Source organism: Globicephala melas, chromosome 16 (genome assembly GCF_963455315.2).
Source record: "Globicephala melas chromosome 16, mGloMel1.2, whole genome shotgun sequence".
NCBI classification, from domain to species: Eukaryota; Metazoa; Chordata; class Mammalia; order Artiodactyla; family Delphinidae; genus Globicephala; species Globicephala melas.
Window position 1 is genome coordinate 73258176 of NC_083329.1, and position 27954 is coordinate 73286129.

Here is a 27954-nt window from a genome sequence, read left to right on the forward strand (position 1 = left end):
GAGTGGGCTGAATTCTGCCTTCAGCTTGCCATGGGGACACTTTCAGCCGGGCCGGGTGGCCCAGTGACCCGACAGCCAGAGAGGCTGTCTGCAGACTGACTGCCCTTTGTTTCTCCAGAGTCAGGACTCTGGACCCAGAAACACCTGGCTTGACTTGGGCTTCCAGCTTTTAAGCTGCTGGTCTCTGTGTGTGTTGGCATCTGGAAAACGGGGCTGTCGTCCTGAACCTGGAGCCTGTAAAAACCCTGGTGTTTGCTGGCGGGCTGCGCTCATCCCTGTGCCCTTGCTTTCTCCCGAGAGTTCTCTCCAAAAGTTTGTCTTCCCTTTCTATCTGATCCTCTTCCTTCTGTTTCCACAACTGTGCCTGGGGTAACCTGACCTAAAGCCAGGTCACCTGAAGTATGTGGGAGATGATTGATTTAAACTCCGGTACATCGGTAAATGCAGTGGGCCCATTTATTTATTTATTTATATTTGGGCATGCTGTGTGGCATGTAGGATCTTAGTTCCCCGACCAAGGATCAAACCCATACGCCCTGCAGTGGAAGAATGGAGCCTCAACCACTGGAGGAACAGAGAAGTCCTGGGCTGATTAATTTAAAGTAGTAGGATGTGGTAGGGAGGGATGAGTACCCTGGGAGACTTGGAGAGAGAAAATATCGCCATCTCTAGGGTAGTTCATTGTCGTAAGAGGGAGAGGGGGAAGGAAATCAGGCGGGCAGGCGCCCTGGGCCAGTGCAGCCCCTAGAGCTGGCAAGGGAGGCAGGAGGAAGGGCTATAAGTTGCTATTAGAGACGAAGGCCACAAGAGGGCGCCGGAGCGCCAGCGGAGCCCACCTGTGGATCCCTGGCCAAAATTCCAGGTTTTGAGATGGGGTTGGAGATGGGGTTAGCAGAACCGCAAGGACGTGCCCAGAGCAAAGGGGTTGGTTACGGGCCCCTCTGATTCACCGGCTCAAATTGCGTCACCTCAGAGTGGCACAGTGGTCTGCCTTCAGCTTCCGATGGGGACACTTTGTGCCAGGTTGTTGCTCAGTGGTCGGACGACCAGACAGGTTGCCTGTAGACTGAGTTCCCTTTGTTTCTCCAGAGTCAGGACTCTGGAGCCAGAAATACGTGCCTTGACTCGGGCTTGCAGGTTTTTAAGCTGGCCTTTGTGGGTGTTGGCATCTTGAAAACGGGGCTGGTTTTCCTGAACCTGGAGCCTGTAAAGCCTGGATATTTGCTGGGCGGGCTTTGCTCATCCCTGTGCCGTCTCTTTCTCTAGAGAGTTCTCCGCATACGTTTGTCTTCCCTTTCTATCTGATCCTTTTCTTTCTGTTTCCACAACCCTGCGTGGGGAAACCTGACCTAGAGCGAGGTCAGCTGAATTAAAAGGGAGGTGATTGAGTTCAAGCCCGGTACATCAGTGACTTCAGGGGGCTATTTATTTATTTATTTATATTTGGACATGCCGTGTAGTATGTAGGATCTTAATGTTAGTTCCATGACGAGGGATGAAACCTGTGCCACCTGCAGTGGAAGCGGGGAGTCTTAGCCTCTTGACCTCCTGGGAAGTTCCGGGCTCTTTAATTTAAAGCAGTGGGGTGCGGTAGGGTGGGATAGTGCCCTGGGAAACTTGGAGAGAGAGGATATCCCCATTTATAGGGCACTTCATTGTGCTAAGACGGAGAAGGGGAAGGAAATCAGGCTGCCAGGTGCCCAAGGCCAGTGCAGCCCCCGGGGCTCCGCAGGGAAGAAGGGCTGAGAGTTGCTATTAGAGCTGATGTCCACAAGAGGGCGCCGGAGCACCAGCGGTACCCTCGTGTGCATCCCTGGCCAAGCCTCCAGGTTCGGACATGGGGTTTGCGGAAAGTCAAGGACGTGCCCAGAGGAAAGGGGTTGTTACTGGGCACCTCTGATTCACTTGTTGAAATTGCCTCCTCTCACAGAGTGGGCTGAATTCTGCCTTCAGCTTGCCATGGGGGCACTTTCAGCCGGGCCGGGTGGCCCAGTGACCCGACAGCCAGAGAGGCTGTCTGCAGACTGACTGCCCTTTGTTTCTCCAGAGTCAGGACTCTGGACCCAGAAACACCTGGCTTGACTTGGGCTTCCAGCTTTTAAGCTGCTGGTCTCTGTGTGTGTTGGCATCTGGAAAACGGGGCTGTCGTCCTGAACCTGGAGCCTGTAAAAACCCTGGTGTTTGCTGGCGGGCTGCGCTCATCCCTGTGCCCTTGCTTTCTCCCGAGAGTTCTCTCCAAAAGTTTGTCTTCCCTTTCTATCTGATCCTCTTCCTTCTGTTTCCACAACTGTGCCTGGGGTAACCTGACCTAAAGCCAGGTCACCTGAAGTATGTGGGAGATGATTGATTTAAACCCCGGTACATCGGTAAATGCAGTGGGCCCATTTATTTATTTATTTATATTTGGGCATGCTGTGTGGCATGTAGGATCTTAGTTCCCCGACCAAGGATCAAACCCATACGCCCTGCAGTGGAAGAATGGCGCCTCAACCACTGTAGGAACAGGGAAGTCCTGGGCTGATTAATTTAAAGTAGTAGGATGTGGTAGGGAGGGATGAGTACCCTGGGAGACTTGGAGAGAGAAAATATCGCCATCTCTAGGGTAGTTCATTGTCGTAAGAGGGAGAGGGGGAAGGAAATCAGGCGGGCAGGCGCCCTGAACCAGTGCAGCCCCCAGAGCTGGCAAGGGAGGCAGGAGGAAGGGCTATGAGTTGCTATTAGAGACGACGGCCACAAGAGGACGCCAGAGCACCAACATAGCCCACGTGTGGCGGCTCCCTGGCCAAACCAACAGGCTCTGAGATGTAGTTGGAGTTGGGGTGGGCAGAATCTCAAGGATACGCCCAGAGTAAAGGGGTTGGTTACTGGGCCTCTCTGATTCAATCAGTCAAATGCCTCACCTCACAGAGGGGGACAGAGGTTGCCTTCAGTTTGCGATGGGGGCATTTCCAGCCTGGTCTTGTGGCCCAGTGGCTGGACGGCCAAACAGGCTGTCTGCAGAGTACTGTCCTTTGTTTCTCCAGCGGCAGGAACCTAGACCCGGAAATACCTGCCCTGACTTGGGCTTGCAGCTTTTAAGCTGCAGGCCTCTGTGTGTGTTGGCACCTGGGAAACGCGGCTAGTTGTCCTGAACCTGGAGCCTGTAAAAGCCCTGGTATTGCTGGGTGAGCTGTCCTCATCCCTGTGCCCTTTGTTTGTCTTGGCTCTCCCCAAACTTCCTTCTTCCCTTTCCACCTGATCCACTTCCTCCTTTCCCCCCACCCTTGCCTGGATGTCCTGACTTAAATGCAGGTGAAGTCAGTTATGGATGTTGTTTGATTTAAAGTCAGGTGACCTTATGTAGATGGCTGGTCCGCTGGCTGATTTAAAGTAGTGGGGTGGGGTTGGGAGGTGAGAGTTTCCTGGGAGAGTTTGAGAGAGAAATATCCTCCTCTGTAGAGCATTCATGGCGCTTAGGGGGAGAGAAGGAAGGCAATCATGGTGGCACGTTTCCAAGCCAGTGCAGCCTCTGGGGCTGCGGGGGCGGGGCGGGGGGTGGGGGTGGGTAAGCAGTAGGAAGTGTCGAGAGTTGGCATTACAGCAGACGGCCTCTAGAGGGCTTCGGAGCACTGTGCAGCCCACCTGAGGCTCCCCAGCTGGACCTCTAGGTTTGTAATTGGGGTTGGTTATGGCGTTGATGGAACCCCAAGGATGTGCCAGTTTGTTTTTCACAGCAGCTGTACCATTTTACATTCCTGTCAATAGTTCATAACGATTTCGATTTCTCCACAGTCTCACCAACACTTGTTACTTTCCATTTAAAAAAATTATAGCCCTTGTAGTAGGTGTGATGTGGTATCTCATTTTGGTTTTGATTTGCATTTCTCATGATTAATGATTTTGAGGATCTTTTATGTGCTTCTTGACCATTTGTGATTTTCTTTGGAGAAATGTCTTTTCAATTTCTTTGCCCATTTTTTTTCTTTTTTTTTTGCGGTACGCGGGCCTCTCACTGTTGTGGCCTCTCCCGTTGCGGAGCACAGGCTCCGGACGCCTAGGCTCAGCGGCCATGGCTCACGGGCCCAGCCGCTCCGCGGCACGTGGGATCCTCCCGGACTGGGGCATGAACCCGTATCCCCTGCATTGGCAGGCGGACTCCCAACCACTGTGCCACCAGGAAAGCCCCCAGCTGACCTTTTAGTAGGGTCATTCTAGTGCTTTTTGAAGCATAGATGGTAGGACTACAGAAGGCAGACCAGAGACACCCTGTAGGAGTTTGCTCTAATAATCCTTTGATAGATGCTGGGGGTTTGGACCAGGGTGGTGGCCATGGAGGGGATGCAGAGTATACCTGCACAGTCAAGCCAAAAGGATTTGCTGATGCATTGGGAGTTGGGTTTGAGAAAAATAGAATAGTCCAGTTTAACTCCATAATTTTTGGCCAGAGGATCCAGAAGAATGGATGGCCTTTAACTGAGCAGCTGGGGAGGAGCACTTTGTGGGGAGAACATGAGAAATTTGGATGTGGGCGTGTCAAGGTTGAGATGTCTCTCAGACTTCCTGTAAAGGGATCAAGCAGGCGTTAGCCATAGGAGGCTGGGATTCTGATTCCAGATAGCAATGCCCAGGCTGGACAGGGAGGTTCAAGACCTGTCAGCACCCACGTGCTGTTTGTAATGCCAGAAAAGAGAGGAGAGATTGGAGCCCACGCACTGAGCCATGGACTCACCAGTACAGACGTTGGAGGGATGAGAGGGGACCAGAAAAGGGAGCTGAGGAGAAGAGGAAACCAGGGGGTGTGTCCTGGGACAGGCGAAGCAGGCGGGTCCAGATGGAGGGCGACAGCCCATGCAAATGCCAATGACAGCTTAAGTCCTCTGGGAACCAAGGCTTAGTCCTTGGATCTGGCCGCTGGGGGACAGGTTCAGTCACTGAGTCCTTACAAGACCAGTTTTGCTGGATGAAACGAATTGGAACGGGTTCAAGAGTGATAGGCTGGGAGTGAGTACAGAATGTGAACATAGACGCACTTCTGAGAATGTTTTGCTAAAAATGGGAGGAAAAAAGAGACACGAGAAATAATAGAGTCAAGAGAGTATTTTTTTAAGGGTAGGGTTAATAAAAATGTGTTTGAGATTGATATTAACGATCCATTTGAGATGGAAAGTGATGCTGTAGGGGTGAGAAGACATCCTTGCTGAAGCACTGGCCACAGGGTAGTGGGCTTACCCATTGTTTCAGAGGGGCAGAGTAGCACAGTATCATTGCAGACAGGTAGGGGGGTGCCATGCTAAATCCAGTGGCCCAGGGGTCCCACTGAGGCTGGGACTTTTCAGACAGCAGCACTAGTGGGCAGAGCATAGCAGGACATGAAGAGCTACACCGTCCACACCCCCTTTACCTGCTTCCAGGCCACCACTTCCACCGAGAGCATGAGAACCCGCAGCAATGTTTATATGGCTCACAAAGCTGCAATTTGGGCAGGTTTGGTGGAGACTTCTCATCTCTCTCCACTCTGCATCAGCCGGGGTAGCTTAAAGGCCAAGGCTGGACTCACCTGCTGGTTTCGTCCCTCCCTCACATCTATGTCCGGCAGTTGATGGCGGGGAGAGGCAGACAGCCGGGGGTTGGGACACTGGGCATTCTCGGGCATCTCTGTCTCCTGATGGCCTCTCCATGTGGCCTCCCCAGCATGCGGGGGCCAGACTTCTCACCTGTCAGCTCAGATATCCAAGGCTCATGTCCCAAGAGAGGTCCAGGACAAGGCTGTGTTGATGTGTGTGACTGAGCTTGGAAATCACATGCTTTTGGTTGAGGCAGTTACTGAGGTCTGCCCAGGTTCAGGGGGAGGGGACTCGAGCCCCACCTTTTGATAGAGGCAAGTCCATGTAACACTGTAAAAAGAGCATATGTTGCCACCTTTGGAAAATATTGCTGCAAGAGTTCCCATATTAATGTGCAACCTAGATAACAATCCATTAAAAATATGTAGTCCATCCTGTTGATAAGTTCCTCCTGTATCTTTCTAAAATGGCTTTTCTCTAACACCACTCCTGTGTCTATCTTGACCATTGAGAAGAGGCTGAATGGTCCATACCCACCGAAGGCAGATTGAAACCTTTTGGGTCCCAGAGATCTGAGTTCCGGTTCTGTCACCTATGAGCCATGTGGGTTTGGGCAAGTCTCTTAATCTCCTCAGCCTCCGTTATGTTATTTTTATTTATTTATTTATGGCTGTGTTGGGTCTTCATTGCTGTGCACGGTCTTTCTCTAGTTGCGGTGAGCGGGGGCTACTCTTCATTGTGGTGTGGGGGCTTCTCATTGCAATGGCTTCTCTTGTTGTGGAGCATGGGCTCTAGGCACGTGGGCTTCAGTAGTTGTGGTGCATGGGCTCAGTAGTTGTGGCTTGCAGGCTCAGTAGTTGTGGCACACGGGCTTAGTTGCTCCACGGCATGTGGGATCTTCCCAGACCAGGGATCGAACCTGTGTCCCCTGCACTGGCAGGCAGATACTTAACCACTGCACCACCAGGGAAGCCCCCATTATGTTATTTTTAAGATGTGGATGATCATGATATCCCTTTTTAAAAAAAACAAATATTTGTTGAGCTCCTATTATGTGCCAGACCTGCTTAAGATGATTGGATGCAGTGATAAAATAAGCCCCATGGGGCTCATACTCCAGTGGCCGTGCTGCCTCGTGAGCTGTTGAGAAAATTCAAAGAAACGATGCATGGGACACAGGTATGCAGCCCAGCCTGGCCATAAGAACTGCTTGGGAATGCGGGTCTGCATCGTCTTCATCCTCCCCCTCTCTTCAGTGTTCTTCCTCCTACGACAGGCAAAATAAATATGTTCCCACAAACAACGGTGCCCAGGAAACCTTAAGACAACGAATTTGTGCTTCAAATCGAGAGTCTGAATCTTTTGGGACAAAGAAAGAGAACTGGCTGGGAAAAAAAAGTAAAAGCATTTCAAGCCCATCATCACCAGCGCTATAATCGCTTAAGAACAGTTAAGTCAACCATGAAATTAACAAGGAGCAGAATTCTGTGCTCCTTCCACTGAGATCTCTGTGGCTGGGCTTCATATTTCCGAGATGAACGTCTCCCACGGTCACCCCGCGCCTCCAAGGAGAGCGACCCTTCTAGGAGATAGTATTCTCATTAGTGCTGGACAAGCAGAAGCAGGCTTCGACAGCAGTCTCAGTCCTGACAGTCTCTGACCATGCGACAGTCTCCGCCCTATGGAGAACCCTGGGCTGCGGACAAGGACAGAGGTCGTCTACATATGGCTCTGCCCTATATCCAGGCGACCCCACGCACTCCAACCAGTGCACCTGTGCTCGGCCTCCAGTCTCTGATCTCCTGGGTCTGTGCCATCCCGCCTACGCTACCTGGCCCGGGGACCTGTCTTAAGCCTTCGGCCTGTGCTAACACCCTGGGACACCTGGCTTGGCTTCTACCCAAACATCTAAAACGGATATGTGACACCCTATCCCAAATAAGGCACTCACGAAATTTCATTATTACTGAAAGACTTGGAAGATAAGTAATAATACTATTTTTTGCATTGAAACACAGCGAAGGTTGCAACATCACCTGGTCCCTCTAGGTCTTCAACCCATAACATACAAGGGCCTCCACCTGCCCACCTCCTTCCCCTACTCCATCACTCCTAGCAGGGCCACTCCCAGCCACGGTCCTTGCCCCCCTGCTATGCCTCTGCAACTTGGAGCATTGTTCTTCCTAATTCATTATACTAAGCATGATGGATGCCTCATCCTTAAAGGGGAGATGGTAAGGAACCAACATATACCACTGGTCCTCCGTGCTTATATCAGTCAGCGTGGGCTAAGAGGTGTTGCTGAAACAAAGGATCCCAAATCTCAGTGCTGTATGGCAGCAAATGATTATTTCTTAACCACCTCTATAGTCCAATGCAAGCTGGCCTCGGCTCTGCTCAGTTAGGGCCTCAGGATTCAGAAGCAGTCGGTACCTGGGACCTACTAGTCTCCCAGATGAGAGAAAAGAGCAATGGGAGAACAACACGATGGCCCCTGGATGTTCCGCTTGGAAGAGGCGCACGGTACTTCCGCTCAGATTTCTTGGGCCAAAACATGTCAGTTGCCAAGCCTGCTGTCAATGGATGGGAAGCATGATCCTAACAGGGAGGGGCTGTACGAGGGCCATCAGACATTTAGAACAAATCATGCCCAACACAACGGACCCACTCACTGGGCTGATGCTTCTCTGATGATAACGCCTTTAGTTCCTTCCATGGAACCCTGTGAAGAAGGTAGAAGTGACTTGTTTTACAGATAGAAATGGAGGCTCTGGGGCCAGGTAAGCAGCGACTCAGGGGAGGTCTGGAATTCTTTTTGAGCCCTGGGGAGCTATGTTCCAGCACCAGTTTGGAGCCAGAGTGACCTGGGGAATTCCATAGGGAATCCCAACTCTAACCCAGGTGGGTGGAAGGACACACGGTATTTAGGGAGAGGCAGGTGGAGTTCTCCTAGAGTCCAGTCAGACTGGTCGGGAGGGGGCAGGGTTGCCCTTAGGAGGTGGGCAGGACTGCCTCTAGGTGGGAATGGGTGGGGACTGGGGTGATTCACAGGTAGATCAGCCTTGCCCGCTGGGAGCAACCCCTCTGCTCAGCAGAATTCCATCCGAATTTCCCTTCTGCGACTTTCTCCAGAATCAAGGGAGGACTTGCTGGTCCTGGTTGACAAGGACCCTGCTTTCCCCATTCCTAGTTTTTCCCTCCATGATCCTGGGCTCTCAGAAGTTTGGCTTAGCAATCCATGGCCAAAGGCTTTTGCTCACAGGTATTCCCTGGACCCAGAGGACTGTGGAACCTCTTTCCCTGATAGGCAGAGTCCAGTTCAGTAAACTTCGGCAACGCAGTCTTTCACTGCCCACCAAGTCTGAGTCCTCGGGCAGGACGAGGCCCAGAGTTCTTGGTCCGGACACTACCGCTAGGCTTCTTGAGCCCATCTGCAAAGAAAGGAGGCTTCACAGTCTCACACAGTTTTCTTTCTGGAGATCATCCAGTTGTAGAGCTCCAGAGCTAGGAGGGCTTTCGGAGATCCTAGAGTCCAACATGCTCTTTCCAGAACTCTCGCCCAAGGAGAGGAAGGTCAAGAGCAAGGTCACCAGCTGTTCAGTGCTGAAACAGAAACCAAGCATATCACGGCCAACCCCCTCCTGGCGCCAACAGTGTCTGATCCTGTGAACAACGAGAGCCATGCTGGACCTCCTCAGGTGTTCACAGGGGCCAGAACATGCTGCATGGTCAAGGACCAGCCCAAGCCAAGCCCCCTCCTCCAGAAGGCTCCCGTGGACATGTAGCAGAATAGAGTAAGCAGTGGATTCAGAGCCACAGGCAATGAGTTCAAGTTCTGACTGCCATTTATTGACTATGTGACCCCGAAGAATTGACTTAAACTCTCTGAGCATCTGTGAACTTGGACTGGAGCTCCATTGACCTTGTTTGATGGGTGTCGGACGACAAGAAGACTGACCTGCCCTTTCCCACCTCCCCTAGATTTCCTACCAACTAATGACTTCACTGGGTGTATGGAGTTGATGGGAGAGAAATAGTGCATTTAATCAGTTCAGAAATGTATACTTGTACACCTCAACTTTTCAGAAATCAGGTCGTATCTCTCCATCAAGAGTTTTAACTTTATGTTAGCTAGGTGGCAGCCCTGAGGTTAATATCACTTCCTGCACGTGTCCCTCCTGGTAGCTTGACTGGATGACCTCACCCCCTCAATGTTTCTGTCAACAAATCATTGAAGCACCCTTGGGTGGAAGGAACGAGAGTCCTGGATGGTGTCTGAAATGTTCTGCTGACGCCTTCTGGTAAGATCTAGGAAGCGCCAGCAGCAAACCTTGTAGAATAGTTATCAGTGGCGTATCCAGAAAAAGCTAATGGGGTGTTGTGTTCAGAAATGCACATCACACAGGCTCCTGCTGGCACAGAGGACAGCATCGTGTGGAAAAACCTGGACATTGATGTCGCAGAGTAAGAACGCGACCATCAACAGCTCTCTCTCTCACACACACGCTCACTCATCCTCTACCTCGGGGACAAGGTATCTCCCACGACTGGGCAGAGACTTGAGTTCTTTTCTCTTCATTCTGCCCCTGGGAGGTTTTGTGACTGGGAAAGCAGCCCAGGAGTCCATGTTATGCCTCACCAAGACTTGGCAGGTGCTTTCACATGTTCTTTGCCTCCAACCCAAACAAATCTTTTATGTTTATATTTAATTATATTCTAATTGCACAAATAATACATGTGCATGTTCTGTTATTTAGAAAAGTGAAACTTACAGATGCATCAGAAATCCTCCCACATGGCCACCTGCTCCCTGCCACCATGCCCAAGGCCCTCCCCAAAGATGACATCATAACTGGTGTAGGGACTTCCCTGCCTGTCCAGTGGTTAAGACTCTGCGCTTCCACTGCAGGGGGCATGGGTTAGATCCCTGGCCGGGGAACTAGGATCATGCATGCTGCGTGGCATGGCCAAAAAAAAAAAAAAGAAAAATTAATTTGCTTCATTTGCTTTTGCATAATTTGGGTTTCATCAGTGAGTTAGCACAAATAGTTAACATAAACGATATTCCATGTATTCATGCTTTTGCAGTTTGCTGTCTCCACTTAACAAGAAATCTTGTGAGAACTTCCCATATTAAATGAATATAGGATGACCTCATCTATAAACTGCTGAATAGTGATAATTTATTTACCCTTTTCCATGTCGATAGACATTTGGTTGTTTATTTTATATATTTGTGTAGCTACTATAAACAAGGCTAAATAAACATCCTTGTTTAGCCAGCTTATGCATATGTGTAGGAAGTGAAATTGTTTTGGTCTAAGGGATTGCACCCTTTAATTTTAGTAGATATGGTTAAATTGTCCTAAAAAATGCTGTTCCTATTTACACTCCCATCAGTTCTAAATAGTATCCGGTTTTCCAAACTGTTGAGTGAAAAATGTATCTCGTATCTTGAGGTTGCACAGTATACTATTATTAATGTAAATTTATTTTATAGATATTGTCATTTATGTCTTAAGAATGACTTTCCTAATTCCACATATATTCTTTCATATTTTTTTCACTTATAAATATATTTTAAAATATTTTCTTCAAATGATTTTTATAATTTTGTAGGGATAAATCATCTGTATTTGTTTTAGTATTGTGAGGTAGCTGTCTACCTTCATTATATTACAAATGTATAGTTAGTCAATTCAACACCATTTTTTGAATCATCTCTTATTCAAAATCTATATTTTACACTCTTTTAGTTTATATAGTAAATTCCTCAATGTGTAGGCCAGTTTCAGGAAACTATCCTCTTTCAAAGTGAGTATCTGATATTCTATATGTTTATTCTTACATATTCCTTCAATTATAATGGTTTATAATATATTTTCATGTGTCACAGAGAATTTCTACTTCACCACTTTCCTTTTTCCTAACAGTCTTGACTATTCTTACACATTTTCTCCAGTTTATCTCTTTATTCATGCAAATTTTAATTTAAAAATTATAGACATGACACTTTATCATTTTCTCATATGGGTCCTGCACGGTTTTTTTTGGTTTACCCCTGGCTGTGTTGTAACAGTGTTGCTATTATGAACGACATTTTTCTTTATATGTTATAATTCATTGCTGGTAGATAGGGGACTTGGTGTAGACAGGCAGTTCCCTCCATCTAATGGAATTTGTCCTAATTATTCTTATAGTTTGTTAGCTCAGTTTTCTAGGTAGAAAATCACATTGTCTGAAAAAAATGACACTGCAATTTAGGGTAAACCTTGTACTTTTTTGTCCGCTTCTTCCCTTGCAGTTATTAGTTTTTTAGCGTTTTCACACCCATTGTGATAATTCATATTTTCCTGTAAATTTCTCCATGATGTCTCTGATTTCAAACCCTTTATTGTACATATTGGCCTACTATGATTTATTTAATTTCCTTGGTCTTCCTTCTTTTTTCCTGATCTTGTCTGTGTTTTCTCCTCGTCGGTCTGATCAGGTTGCAGTACCCATGTTGTAAACATGCACGTGACGGCGCTGAGCCTCCCAGCATTTGTGCAAATTCAGCATTGCTAATTCTGAGAGCCCGCTTTGGGTTTTATGGATTAACAGTGTGAATTTTTTCCTACTGTAGGTTTGATTTCTATTTTATTATCTTCATCTTCTTTATCAATCACAATTCAACTTTCTTGGGTTTATTTTAATGCTGGCATTCCTGCTTTTGAACTAAGCTAGTAGTTCCTTTATTTATAATCTTCCTTTTCTCTAATTAATACATTTAAGGTTCTAAATTTTCTCAGGATACTGCTTTGAAAAATATTCACAAGTTTAAAAAGTGGAGTATTCCGTCATCCATTTCTTGGTTGTCATCAATTTCTGCTGTGATGTTGGGAATTTCTGTCATGGTGTTCTTTTAAATCCAAGAGTAACTTTAAGTGTGTTATGTAATTTGGGGGAATCACTAGTTTCTAACTTAATTACTTTGAAGTCAGTGAATATGGCTATATGAATTATACTTTTTAGACTTAATTTAGAACTACTTAGGAGTTTACATCTCAGGAAATTTTTGTCCCTTTTTAAAGATTAATTCTATTGTTTTTTTTAAATTAAAAAATTTTTTTAAATTTTATTTTTGGCTGCATTGGGTCTTCGTTGCTGCGCGCGGGCTTTTTATCTGGTTGTGGAGAGTGAGGGCCACTCTTCGTTGCGGTGTGCAGGCTTCTCATTGCGGTGGCTTCTCTTGTTGCAGAGCATGGGCTCTAGGCACGCGGGCTTCAGTAGGTGTGGCATGTGGGCTCAGTAATTGTGGCTCGTGGACTCTAGAGCGCAGGCTCAGTAGTTGTGGCGCACGGGCTTAGTTGCTCTGCGGCATGTGGGATCTTCCCGGACCAGGGCTCAAACCCATGTGCCCTGCATTGGCAGGCAGATTCCCAACCACTGCACCACCAGGGAAGCCCCAATTCTATTGTTGATAGAAGGATTTTAATGAAATTTTAAAAATTGATCTATCATTTTCCATTTTATTTATTTACTTCTTTGTTTATTTCTTAGGATATATATGTATATCTCCTACTATAAGAGAGCTATTTTAATACCTTCTGATGTTTCTATCAGTTAAAAAAAATAGCTTTATTGGGAGTTGCCTGGCTGTCCAGCACTTAGGACTCGGTGCTTTCACTGCTGTGGCCCAGGTTCAATCCTTGGTTGGGGAACTAAGATCCTGCAAGCCATGTGAGGATGCCAAAAAATAATAATAATAAAAATTAAAATTAAAATAAAAAGTAGCTTTATTGAGATATAATTCACATTCCACAGAGTTCACACATTTAAAGTGTAAAATTTAGTAGTTTTTAATCTATTACATTATGAATTTTTTAAAAACTGTGGTAAAAATATATAACAAAATTTTCCATTTTAACCATTTTAAAGTATACAGTTCAGTGGCATTAATGACATTCACAATGCTGTACAACCTTCACCACTATCTATTCCCAAGATATTTTCATCACCCCAAACAGAAACTGTGTATCCATTAAACAGAAACTCCCCATCTTCTCCCCAGCCCCTGGTAATCTTTAATCTATTTTCAGTCTCTAAGAATTTGCTTATTCTGGACACCTCATATAGTGGAATCATAATATTTGCACTTTTGTGTCTCATTTATTTCACCTTATTTTAAAGGTTCATCCATGTTACAGTATGTATCAGAACTTCATTTCTTTGTATGAATGCTAGTTCATGTATGTATATAATACACTTTGTTTATCCATTCATTTAATGGATGCTTGGGTTATTTTCACCTCTTGGCTACTGTGAATAATGCTATGAACACTGGGATATAAATATCTGTTCCCGTCCTTGCTTTTCAATTCCTTTGGGGTATATAACTAGGAGTAGAAGTGTTGAGTCATAGTAATTCCATATTTAGCTTTTTGAGGAACCGCCAAACTGTTTTCCACAGCAGCTGCACCATTTTAACATTCCCACCAGCAATCTATGAGCGTTCCAATATCTGTGCTTTTGGTGTCCAATCTAAAAAATAATTGCCAAATCCAATGCAATGAAGATTTCACTTATGCTTTCTTCTAAGAGTTTTATAGTTTCAGCTCTTATTTTTGGGTCTTTGATCCATTTTGAGTTATTTTTTTTAAAATATGGCTTAGGTAAACTCCAACTTTATTTGTTAACATGTAAATATCCAGTTTTTCCAGCACCTTTTGTTGAAAAGATTATCCTCTCCCCATTGAATGATCTTGGCACCTTGTCAAAAATCATTTGATCATATGTGAGGGTTTATTTCTGGGCTTTCTATTCTATTACATTTGTCTAAATGTCTGTCTTTAGGCCAACACTGTACTGTTTTGATCACTGTAGCTTTGTAATATATCTTGAAACCAGAAACTGTGAGACCTCTAGCTTTGTTCTTCTTTTTCAAGATTGTTCTGGGATCCCTTGATAGTCCATATAAATTTTAGGATTTTTTTTTCTGTAAAAAATACCATTGGGATTTGATAGAGATTGCACTCATCTGTAGATTGTTTTGGATATTATTGTCATCTTAACAATATTAAGTCTTCCGATCAATGAACATGGGTTACCTTTTCATTTATTTATGTCTTCTTTATTTCAGCAATGTTTTACAGTTTTTAGTGTATAAATCTTTAAGCTCCTTGGTTAAAATTATTCCAACGAGGACCTACTGTAGAGCACAGGGAACTATACTCAGTATTTTGTAAAAACCCATAAGGGAAAAGAATCTGACAAAAAAATTATAGCTGAATCACTGTGCTGTACACTGAAACTAACATGACATTGTATCAATAAATCAATTACACTTCAATAAAATAAAATAATAAATAAAAATTATTCCTAAGAATTTTACTCTTTTTGATGCTATCACAAATCAATTAAATTTTATCTTTCAGTGTGTTTATTGTAAACATACAGAAATAGAACTAATTTTTGTGTACTGATTTTATATCCTATAACTTTGCTGAATCATTTATTTTCTCTAACAATTTCTCTGTGTGTGTGTGTGTGTGTGTGTGTGTGTGTGTGTGGTTAAGAGCTTTACTGAGTTATAATTTATGTACCATAAAATTCACTCATTTTGTGTGAATGATTTTTTAGTAAATTTACAGGGTTGTATAGCTATTACGACAATCCAATTCTGAACATTTCCATCACCCCAAAAAGATCCTTTATGTCCATCTGCAGTAAATCCCTATTTCTACTCGCAGCCCTAGGCAATCACTGATATACTTTCTGTCTATAGATTTGCCTTTTCTGGGCATTTAATACGAACTGAGTCATACAATATGTGGTCTTTTTCTTCTGGTTTCTTTCACTTCCATAATGTTTTCAAGGTTCATCTTTGTTGTAGCTTGTATCTGTACTTCATTATTTTTTATTGCCAAATAGTATTTCTTTGTATGGATACACTAATTTTGTTCACCAGTTCACCAGTTGATGGACTTTTTGGCTATTATGAATAATGCTACTATAAACATGTGCATACACATCTTTGTGTGGAGATAAATTTTCATTTATCTTAGGTGCATACCTAGGAGTGGAATTGCTTGGATCATATGGTAAATTTATGTTTACCTTTTTAAGAAAATAAGTGTTTTTCCAAAGTAGTTGCATCATTTACGTTTCATTAGCAATGTATAAGTGTTCCAGTTTCCCCACATTCTCACCAAAAGCTTGTAAGGACGGTCTTTTTTATTATAGCTATGCTGGTGGCTGGCAAATGATGTCTCATTGTGGTTTTGATTTGCATACCCCTAAATGACTAATGATGTTGAACATCTTTTCATTCACTTATTAACGATTCCTACATATTCTTTGGTGAAGTATGTCTTCAGATCCTTTGCCTATTTAAAAATTAGTTAAAAAAATTAATTTTGCTACTTTGTAAGAGATCTTTACGTATTCTGGATACAAGTCTTTTAGCAGATATTTACATTACAAATATTTTCTCCCAGTTTCTGGCTTGACTTTTAATTTTCTTAATCATGTCTTCTGAAATATAAAAGTTTTTAATGTTGACAGAGTCTAATTTATCTATTTATCTTTGGTTGCTTGTGCTTTAGGTGTCATATCTAAGAAACCATTGTTTAATCCAAAGTCATGATGATTTATACCTGTTTGCTTCTAAGAACTATATAAATATAGCTCTTACATTGAAGTTTTAGATCTATTTTCAGTTAATTTTGATACATGATGTGAGGTAGGGTCTAACTCCATTCTCTTGCATGTAAATGTTCAGTTGTCCCAATACCATTTGTTGAAAAGATGATTCTTTCCTCCATTGAATTGTCTTGGCAACCTTTTCAAAATCAATTGCTCATAAATGTGAAGGTTTATTTTGGGGCTCTCAATTCTATTTTGTTGATCTCTCTGCATATATCCTTATGCTAGTAACACAGTCTTGTTTATTGTAGCTTGCTGGTAAGTTTTGAAACCAGGAAGTGTAAGTCCTCCAATTCTGTTCTTCTTTTTTAAGGTTGTTTTAGCTATGCTGGTTTCCTTGAATTTGCATGTGAATTTTTGCATCAGCTTGTGAATTTCTTTACAGAATACACCTGGGATTTTGGTAAGGATTGCTTTTAATCTGTAGATTTATTTGGGGAGTATTGCCATCTTAACAATATTACGTCTTCCCATCATGAACTTGGGATGCCTTTCCATTTATTTAAGTCTTCTTTAATTTCTTCCAATTATGTTTATAATTTTCAGTGTATAAGTCTTTGTTAAATTTATTCATAAATATTTTATTATTTTTGATGCAATTGTAAATGGAATTTGTTATGGGTTGAATTATATCCCCTCAAAATCCATATGTTGAAGGCCTAACCCCCCAGTAGCTCAGAATGTGACCTTATTTGGAGTTACGGTATTTACAGAGGTAATCAAGTTAAACTGAAGTCTTTAGGGTGGGCCCCTAATCCAGTATGTCTGTGTCCTTATAAGAAGGGGAAATTTGGACATAGACATGCACACAGAGAGGATGCCATGTGAAGATTGGAGCTATGCTGTGACAAGCCGAGAAACTACCAGAAGCTAAGAGAGAGGCCTGGAAGAGACCCTTCCCTCACAGCCCTCAGAAGAAACCAAACTTGCCAACACCTTTGTCTTAGACTTCTAGCCTCCAGAACTGTGAGACGAAAAAATTTCCATTTAAGCCACCTATTTTGTGGCATGTTATTATGGCAGCTCTAGCAAACTAACACAAAATTGTTTTGTTTTTTTTAAAAATAAATTTATTTATTTTATTATTTATTTTTGGCCATATTGGGTCCTCGTTGCTGCGCATGGGCTTTCTCTAGTTGCACCGTGTGGGGGCTATTCTACGTTGTGGTACTCAGGCTTCTCACTGCGGTGGCATCTCTTGTTGCGGATCACGGGCTCTAGGCTTGTGGGCTTCAGTAGTTGTGGCACATGGGCTCAGTAGTTGTGGCTCACGGGCTTAGTCGCTCCACGGCATGTGGGATCTTCCCGGACCAGGGGTCAAACCTGTGTCCTCTGCATTGGTCTTAACCACTGCACCACCAGGGAAGCCCCCAGAATTGTTTTCTTAATTCTATTTTCAGATTGTTTAATGCTGATATATAAAGATACGACTGATTGTTTATTGATCTTGTATACCCTGCAACCTTGCTGAACTCATTTATTAGCTCTAACAGCTGTGTGCATGTGTGTTCGTGTGTGTATGTGTAAGTGTATATTCCTTCAAAGTTTTCTACATCCTAGAGTGTGTTATCTGCAAATAGAGATAGTTTTACTTCTTCCTTTCCAATCTGGATGCCTTCAGTTTTGTCACTGAATATTTTTCTGGCTTCCTATTCAGTCATATCTCTCTGTGGATATTAATTATACTTTTTCTAAAGTCTTCTCTCTTTACTCAATTAACTCTAAGTCCTTGAATGTTGATTTCCACGGGATGCATTGGTTTCCTCTTTTTTTTATAATTTAAAAATTAAAAAAATTGTTTTGGTTTCTTTGGGTCTCTGTTGCTGTGCGTGGGCTTTCTCTAGTTGCGGAGGACGGGGGCTGCTCTTCATTGTGGTGTTTGGGCTTCTCAATGCATTAGCTTCTCTTGCTGCAGAGCACAGGCTCTAGGTGCACGGGCTTCAGTAGTTGTTGCACTCAGGCTCAGTAGTTGTGGCTTGCGGGCTCTAGAGTACAGGCTCAGTAGTTGTGGCACATGGGCTTAGTTGCTCTGCGGCATGTGGGATCTTCCCGGGCGGCATGTGGGATCTTCCCGGGCCAGGGATTGAACCCGTGTCCCCTGCATTGGCAGGCAGATTCTTAACCACTGCGCCACCAGGGAAGTCCCTGGTTTCCTCTTTTGTGGTGTTTGTTTTCCTTTGGTGTGTGTTAAATCACAGGAACATATGACTGTGCATCCTTGCCTTGCCATTTCCTTTTTACCCCTGTATGAATGTTCTAGTTCTTCCTACAGCCTCTTGCCCAAGGAACATGAGTGGAAGGGACAAGCCTTGTGGTCAGTCATGAGTCCCAGTGATAGAGGTTTCTAGACTGGGGCTACTTGGCCTCCTGGGAGTTGCCCCAGGCTCTGTCTGTCCTCTGAAGCCCAAGTGCCCACATCTACTGCCCCTGTCCTGGAGCAAGTGAAGGAGGACACCTCACCCCCTACTTACTGCCCCCAGTGTCCCAAATCTTCACCCCTCAGGAGCCCAGGCTCCCTCTGCTCTGTGTCTCTTTCCTCTCAGAACCTCCAACACAACCCGCCTTTCACAGTGGTCCTCTCCTGATGTGTTTTTTTTTAAATTTTTATTGGGGTATAGTTAATTTACAGTGTTGTGTTAGTTTCAGGTGTACAGCAAAGTGAATCAGTTATACATGTACATATATCCACTCTTTTTTAGATTCTTTTCCCATATAGGCCATTACAGAGTATTGAGTAGAGTTCCCTGTGCTATACAGTAGGTCCTTATTAGTTACCTATTTTATATACAGTAGTGTGTATATGTCAATCCCAATCTTCTAATTTATCCCCCCCTTACCACCCCCCATAACCATAGGTTTATTTTCTACCTCTGTAACTCTGTTTCTGTTTTGTAGATAAGTTCATTAGCCTTTTTTTTAGATTCCACATATAAGTGATATCGTATGATATTTGTCTTTCTCTGTCTGACTTACTTCATTCGGTATGACGGTCTCTAGGTCCATCCACTGATGTGGTTTTTTAACAGAGATATTTTTTTATTCCATAAATTTGTGGCCACAAGGGACTAAAAACTGACCTCATAGGTTTCATCCTCTCATCTGTAAAATTGGTATACTATTCCTTTCTCAAAATGTCAACATGGAAATGAACATGGGGCAAATTACAGACAGCACCTGTGCATTAAAGTGCATTTAGATGTCCAAGACTGTCCTCATTGCCTCACTGCAAGCAAGTTTAGAATGTGCCTGCACCACACTGGCTTGTCTGTAGCCCCCAGACCCTGACAGGTGGGTGGCTGGAGTCTGTGGGAACTCAGGGGAGCAGGAAAGGCCAAGCACCATCCCACGCTGGCTCCAACCCCTCGAAATTTCTAGAGATTTCAACAAGCTTCACTGCCTTACTGGCAGTGCCCACGTGACGGATGCCCAAGCCCATGATGGTGGCCATTGGACTGATGCTCCCGCGCAGTGGCAAGGCTTAGGGCTGCATCTGTGAAAGTGCACTATTCCCACACATGCCCCCTACACCTGGCTCGTGTGTGTGCGCCAACAGACGTGCACACACACCACACATGCATGCACACGTGCTCACACACACGGGCACACGCTGTCCTCTTCAGGAGTCAGTTTTATTCTTTCTTTCCCCATGTTTATAACTGTTTATCCTTTTTTTTTTTTCAGCCGCACTGTGAGGCATGCGGGATCTTAGTTCCCCAACCAGGGATCGAACCTGTGCCCCCTGCAATGGAAGCGCAGGGTCCCAACCACTGGACCACCAGAGAAGTCCCCTATCTCTGTTTATTCTCTATCTTTTCCTGTCCCTTTCCCTCTCTTTCTCAAGGAATCACCTCTTCCTCCATCTGTCTGTCTCCCTTTCTGTTCTCTCTGCCTCAGTTTTGGTTTTCTGTGTTTTGTTTTGTTTTTACCAGCCATCAGCTGTGCTGCATGCAGAGCAGGGGCGGTCAATTCAACGCCAGTCACAATGGCCCCTGAGCATAGGAGGCAAGGCTGAAGCTGCCCCACTGCTCTGACTGAGGAGGGCTGGTTGCGGTGTGAAAATCAGGACCAGGGACCCGCTGCAGTGAGTCCATGGACCGCAGACCCTGCTGCCCTGGGATGAGGCCCAGGGCGTCTCCCAGAATACCTCATCTCTCAGCCCTCATCTGCTGGGCAAGGGTTCGTGGGCCACCCCTACAGGGACAGCTGTGGGTCCAGTCCTGAGGTCACCAGAGGAGGCCCCACTGGTCCAACCTGGAAGAATGGCTGGGGTCTGGCTGTGAGCAACTCAAGCCCAGGTAAGCGGCTGCGTGAAGGGCGGGGGTGGGCCTGTTGCTGGGGGGTCTGGGCTGTGCCCTCCCATTTTCTCGGAGCAAGTTCCGCAGCCCCTCAGCTCAGTCTCATCCTCTGTAAGACAGCTGCCTGTATTCCCTGTGGGATGTGAGCATTAGGGGACCTGAGTGGTCATCTTACCCAGCTAAGAAAACACAAGTTTTTTCCTGAATTTCCCACTTCTGCGCCTGTTTTCTCCATCCATTCATTCACTCATTCATTCATTCAGCCTGCCATGTGATGGACACGCTCAGTGCTTTGGGGGTGCAGAAACATGATCAAGCCCTGGTGCTTTGAAAACCCTGTTTCCTCTTTCACGCATCCCCCCTCTGCTTCTCTCCTTTAGCTTATGGGCCCCCCAACCCGGAGCCCATTGTCTGCTTCCTTGAAGCTGGCATGTAAAAGCAGATAAATCAGAAGAGTGGAGAAAATTTTCTAACCGGTTATGATCTGTTTAGATTAAAGACAAATATTGTTCACAGAAACACCCATGTAGGAACTTTTTATCTAAATTAGAGCTTTTTATCCAAATGAGAAATGAGTCATTTAATCTGTGAGGAGGGGCTGAAGCTGGATTTTGACAAACACAAACACATCAACCTTCAGAAAGACAAGAGTACTCAACTCTCTCTCCCTCAATTAGCAGAACACGACACTTCCGTGTGTGGCTCTCTGTTTTCTAGTGGAGAGCGGAGTGGGGAAGGGGGAAGGGGGAAGAGGAAGGGGCATCCACAGACCACCAGTGTCCTGACTGGTGCCAGGTCAGGAGGCTGTGAGGTGAGGGAAGTAGAGATGCAGCCCACAGGCTCCATGTCTTTCCTCTTCAGGGACCAGCCACACGCTCTCCCAGGGGGCACCCAACACACCATTGGGGCAGGGCACCAACTACACTTCCTGAGAAATACTGATGGCCTGCAGGCATTTATCACTCTCAAAATGTTTTCATTATTCAAAACCCAGTCTTGGAGAGCTTGCTCTGATGGACTAGTTAAGCAGGCTTTGGGAGAGGTGTGTGTGTGTGTGTGTGTGTGCGTGTGCGTGTGCGTGTGCGTGTGTGCGTGTGCGTGTGTGTGCGTGCGTGCGCGCGTGTGTGTGTGTGTGCGCGCGTGCGCGCAACGCGCGCACTGTCAACCTCTGTTGATCAGTGCCACTCTGGCGAACTGTTCTGGTGTCTTCCACATGTTACCTCTTCTTTTATCTGGAGAGGGAGCTTCAGTTTACTCACTTGACTGATGTAGAAACTGCCGCTTGCGGGTACCAAGTCCAAACAGCCAGTACGTGGCAGAGCTGGAACAGAAATCAGCCATGATCACCCTCAAGCCCTCTGGGGCCACAGCTTTCTCCATGTCTAGTGCAGGTGCACCTAGTGGCTTCCCTCACCTGTCAGTTTGGGACACAGCCCCTCCCTCCAAACTCCCATGCTTTGTGGGTTCAAGCAATCTCCTTTCTGAGAAGCACCTTGGGCTTCCAAAGAAGAGAATCATGTGGCCAGGGAGGGCCCCATGCTGACCTTCAGCAGCATAAGAGTGAAGGAAAGGGAAGTGACCAGGAAGTGGTCTGGGGGAAGATCCCAGCCTCCACCCCCAGGACAGCAGATCCACCACGATGCAGGGACTGGTCAACCTTCACGACCCCTGGCAGGAGACCTGCTGCCGGTGACTCAGAGGAAGAGGCTCAGTTCACAGGTCCCCCACATGCAGCTCAGAAGGAAGCCATGTCTACTGAACCTGTACCCTGGACCAGACACCTTTTAGTCCAATTTCTTCCTGGGCAGTGTGTGAGAGAGACATGATTGTCATGTCTCTCATCGAACAGGCAAATAGGGGAGGCTGGGAGGTTAACACTATATGACTATTTGTGCATTAAGGCTGGCCTTCCTGTTGGACTCTTGACTTCAGAAGCAGGGACCTTGTAAGCCCAGCACAGAGCAATGCCATGTGTTGTCTGACCCCCAAATCTAAATGGCCTCTGACCTAGAGAAGGAAGGTTATGGGGCTTGGCTGTGGTGTGTCCTTTACCCCAGCATCCTTGCCCCAGGAGTCCTCTGCCCTTGGAGTCACACACTACAGGGACACTGGTTGGAGGCAGATCTGAGTGACAGTCCTGGCTACAGTTACTGGCCATGATTTAGCCTCTCTGAGTCTCAGTTTCTTGTCTGCAGAATGGGAGAAGCAGCAATACCCACCCACAGCGTTGCTGTGATGATCAGAGGAGAGGACATAGGTAAAGAGATTAGTGTTTGCAGGACATAGGAAGTGGTCAGTAGAAGGTAGCTCCTCGGAAGGCAAAGAAGGAACAGTGTCGTACCACTCAGTGATCTGGGAATGGAGCTCTGCCCTGACCCAGAAGCCACGTTGGAACCTGCATCAGGAACATGGGGCAGCCTCATCCCATTGAGGCCTCCCGCTTGCAGTGGAGCTCAGCATCGCAGGTCAACAGCATGAGCACACGAACTAGAGAGAAAGTGTGCTCTGAGCCAGGAGGGAGCCACGAGGCCAGTCTGTTGGTCAGGCAGAGTTTGCCCTTTTGGGGGACGCATCGCGTATCTCTCTCCAGGCAAGCTGTCCAGCCCCCAGTCTTCTCGTGGCATCCACTTGTGCCAAATGTGTGGCCTCCCAGCTCCTAAGTGAGTCAGTGCCCCCTACTTTAGAAGGTGTAACTAGATGCCTCTGGCTGTGATGGCAAGAAGGGGGATGTCAATTGCTTGTGGCATTTGCAGGGCACCTGAGCACACCCCTACCCTCAGTCTGACCCTTCCCGGTATCTGTAAGGAGGCCCTTCTTTCCCAGACTTGACATCCAGTAATTCTATTAAGCGCCAATTCAGGCGCTGTCCTTTGTGGTGATCAACAGCACACCTCCTTATGGCCAGATGCCAAGGATCTCTACCACAGCGAGTGGGCTTTTAATTTTTTTTTAAATAAATAAATAAATATATTTATTTATTTATTTTTGGCTGTGTTGGGTCTTCGTTGTTGCGCGTGGGCTTTCTCTAGTTGTGGCGAGTGGGGGCTACTCTTCGTAGCGGCACGCAGGCTTGTGCTTGCGGTGGCTTCTCTTGTTGCGGAGCACGGGCTCTAGGCATGCAGGTTCAGTAGTTGTGGCTCACGGGCCTAGTTGCTCCGCAGTATGTGGGATCTTCCCGGACCAGGGCTCGAACCGTGTCCCCTGCGTTGGCAGGCAGATTCTTAACCACTGCACCACCAGGGAAGTCCGGGCTTTTAAATATTTGTATAAAGCTGCATTTGGCTTCAGAGTTGCAAGTTTCCAAGGCTTCATGCTACCTGAAGCCTAACACCTCCTGGCTTCTCAGACTCAAAAGGTGCTGAGGCTCCGTTTAGCCTCAGGAGTAGCACGGCACGCACAGCCTGCTGCTTGTAGAGCAGGGACCAACAGGTCACAGTGTCTAGAGCAGAAGCAGCTGCAGTGGACGTACTTCCCCATCAGAGGCAGAAGCTCTCCAGGGCAGAGAGATACCAGTCTTGGCCATCGTCCTAAATATGTGTTTATTTGATGTTGTAGGCTTTCCCTTTTCACGTAGTTACAAAAAGTCCCCATTCTTTTGTGAAATGAGAGAAATTGGACATCTTTAAGGGGACAAATTGAATCCCAGCCTTGGGTACAGATGGGACTGGACTCCCCACCATTGCCGGGGGCAGGGTCCTTCTGGCTCTGCCACAGGACTTCCTGGCTCAGGATGAGGACTGAACCTCAGAAGCCCCCATGCCCTCTCACAAAGATACACCTGGCTCAGTCTACTTACATCATCCATAAATGTCTGACCAGGACTCAGACCAAGTTTCTAGCATAGATACATGCAGAGCTGCTTGGATGAAGTGGGAATAGGGGGTTCTGGGGTCTCATACTCAGCTTCTTTCCCACTCACCAGGGACCCACAGAATTCATACTGAAAACCATGACTCTAAATAGAGCCTTGTAAACAGTGGCCTTTGAATGGGTCCAGGTGGGGTGAACAGAAAATTTCAGCATAGGGTCATCTGAAGGACCCACCCTCCCTCTACCTTCCAGCTTCTCCTGGCCCTGCTCATTTGTATGTACTGTGGAATATCTTAAGGTATGAGCTCTTAGCCCAGATGAGAGAGAGAAAGAATGTCTCAGTTCAGAGAACTTGCCCATAATCATGCTCTAGAGGCAAGAAAAATGTTTAGCTTTTGTACTTGATAGAATAGACTTCCAGATAGGATGGCTACATTTGTATGCAACTCTAACTTCTTTCCAAATTTCCATTGAAATGACCATCAACAGACTATAGAGATAGGAAAAGCATGCGTAAATGCTAAAAGGTGGAGAAGTGTGGCATTGCCAAATCATAAATTCAGATGTTCAAGATATTCCAGGAAAAAATGGGACAAGACCAGATAGAAATAAGGACCAAAGCAACCCCTGGTAGAGAACCAGGAACATCACCCATGGATATCCAGGGATTAGAGGCACGGGCAGCTGAGGACACATATAGATTTCATCCTCCCCCTGAGCCGGGACTAGAACCTTGGATCATAGCAAAGGTGTAGCAGAAGGTTGCACTTGATTTGTGTCCAATAAAAAGAATGACTGCGCTAAGCAAAGAATGGGGATATTGCCCCAGCTGTAGTTGCCATTACAAATATGGTTAAAGCAATCTCTCTGATCAGAGTCAGAGATATCTGGATTTTCATCAATAGCTGAGTGACCTTGGGAAAGTGACTTCGTTATCTCTGCTTCGTTTTCTTCCACCAATGAGGGTTATCTTAGAATCAGCTTCATAGAACTGTGAGAATTAAATACAATAATCTATATTATAGACTCAGCAAAGGGATGGTACTTAGTAGGTAAATATTACTTCCTGAATTGGTTCCAGTGTTAGGTGAGCAAGATGATTCATTTATATCTATTTATTTAAAACAGAGAAGTCCAGCTTTACTAATAGCTAATATGCAGGCTGACTCTGGCGCCTGCCTTGACCAAATGTCAGGTGGATTTTGGTCATGTCTGGTAAAGGCCACATGCTAGGGCAGAGCAGGAACTCCCACTGCAGAGGATGGACAGTAGTTCCCCCACATGTTTCCTACTTTCAGAATTTTGCACCTGTTGTAGCTTCCATGCACCCAGCTACAAATACATGTAGACTATATTTTCTTAAGTAGTTGAATCTTTGCTTGTACTGTCTTTGTCTGGTCCTGCTTTTAGGGTAATACTAGCCTTATAGAATGATTTAGGAAGCCATCCCTCTACTTCTGTCTTCTGGAAGACATTGTAGAAAATTGGTATACTTTCTTAAGTGTTTGGTAGAACTCATCAGTGAACCCATATGGGCCTGGTGTTTTCTGTTTTGTTAGGTTATAAATTATTGTTTCAATTTCTTTAATAGATGTGGGCCTATTCAGATTGTCTGTTTCTTCTCAAGTGACTTTTGGCAGATTGTCTTTCAAGGAATTGGTTCATTTCATCTAGGTTATCAAATTTGTGGGTATAGAGTTGTTCATAATCTTCATTTTTTATTTATTATTTTTGGCTGCATTGGGTCTTCATTGCTGCACACAGGCTTTCTCTAGTTGCGGTGAGCGGGGGCTACTGTTTGTTGCGGTGTGCGGGCTTCTTATTGCGGTGGCTTCTCTTGTTGTGGATCCTGGGTTCTAGGCGCGCGGACTTCAGTAGTTGTGGCACGCAGGCTCAGTAGTTGTGGCTTGTGGGCTCTAGAGCGCAGGCTCAGTATTTGTGGCGCACGGGCTTAGTTGCTCCGTGGCATGTGGGATCTTCTCGGACCAGGGATTGAACCCGTGTCCCCTGCATTGGCAGGCAGATTCTTTTTTTTTTTTTTCTTGCCGTACGTGGGCCTCTCACTGTTGTGGCCTCTCCCGTTGCGGAGCACAGGCTCCGGACGCGCAGACTCAGCGGCCATGGCTCACGGGCCCAGCCGCTCCACGGCACGTGGGATCTTCCCAGACCTGGGCACGAACCCGTGTCCCCTGCATCGGCAGGCGGACTCTCAACCACTGCGCCTCCAGGGAATCCCCTGTTCTAATTTTTAAATTACTTTTCTTCTGCTTACTTTGGATTTAACTTGTGCTTCTTTTTCTAGTTTCCCAAGGGGGAAGCTTAGATGGTTAGTTTTAGGTCTTTCTTCTTTTCAAATATAGGTATTCAATGCTATAACATTCCTTTCAAGCATTGCTTTTGTTGCATTCCACAAATTTTGCTAAGTTGTATTTTCATTTCATTTACTTAAAAATACTTCTTAATTTATTTTGAGATTTCTTCTTTGAACCATGTCTCACTTAGAAGTGTGTTGTTTAATCTCCAAGTATTTTGGGATATCCTAGCTATTTTTCTATTATTTATTTCTAGTTTAATTCCATTGTGATCTGAGAGCAAATATTGTATTTCATATTTTTAAAAATTTGTTAATATGTTTTATGGCCCAGAATGTGGTCTATCTTGGTAAATGTGCCACGTGAGTTTAAGAATGTATATTTTGCTGTTGAATGAAGTAGTTGATAGATGTCAATTATACCCAGTTGATCGATGGTGCTGTTGCGTTTGCTATATCCTTACTGATTTTCTGTCTGCTGTGTTTGCCTATTTCTGACAGAGGAGAGTTTATGTCTCCAACTATAATAGTGAATTCATCTATTTCTCCTTACAGTTTTATCAATTTTTGTGTCATGTACTTTGATGCTCTGTTGTTAGGTCCATACATGTTAATGTTTATTATGTGTTCCTGGAGAACTGACCCCTTTATCATCATGTAATCCTCCTCTTTATCACTGATAATTTTCCTTGCTCTGAAGTTGGTTCTGTCTGAAATTAATACAGCTACCCTACTTTCTTTTGACAAGTGTTTAGCACAGTATATCTTTCTTCATCCTATTCCTTTTAATCTATATAGGTCTCTATTTAAAGTGGGTTTATGTAGACAACATATAGTTGGGGTCTTGTTTTTTGATCCACACTGACAATCTCTATTTTTAAATTGGTATATTTAGATAATTGACATTTAAAGTGATTATTGATATAATTGGATTAATATCTACCATATTTATTACTCTTTTCTATTTGTTGCTCTTGTTTTCTGTTTCTATTTTTGTCTTTTTACACTTCTGCCTTTTGTAGTTTTTTTAAAGGTTTTAAATTTTTTATTTTTATACACTTTTAAAAGGTTACATTCTATTTACAGTTATTCAAATATTGGCTATATTCCCCACGTTGTACAATACATCCTTAAGACTATCTTATACCCAATAGTTTGTACCTCCCACTCCCCCATCCCTATATTGCCCCTCCCCCCTCCCCTCTCCCCACTGGTAACCACTAGTTTGTTCTCTATATCTGTGAGTCTGTTTCTTTTTTGTTATCTTCACTAGTTTGATGTATTTTTTAGATTCCACAGATAAGTGATA

The 27954-nt window shown here is 45.2% G+C and overlaps 1 protein-coding gene across 4 annotated transcripts in view; it reads left to right on the forward strand.

The window, feature by feature from the left end:
- Positions 1 to 27954, forward strand: part of RASGEF1A (RasGEF domain family member 1A) — a 246915-nt gene that overhangs the window by 106485 nt on the left and 112476 nt on the right. For 3 of the 4 annotated variants that reach the window (XM_060286880.1, XM_060286881.2, XM_070043949.1), the window contains one exon: positions 19911 to 20524. The gene's annotated coding sequence lies outside the window, so the exon portion shown is untranslated. The remainder of the gene's footprint in view (positions 1 to 19910; positions 20525 to 27954) is intronic. The other variant, XM_070043950.1, reaches the window with a different exon arrangement.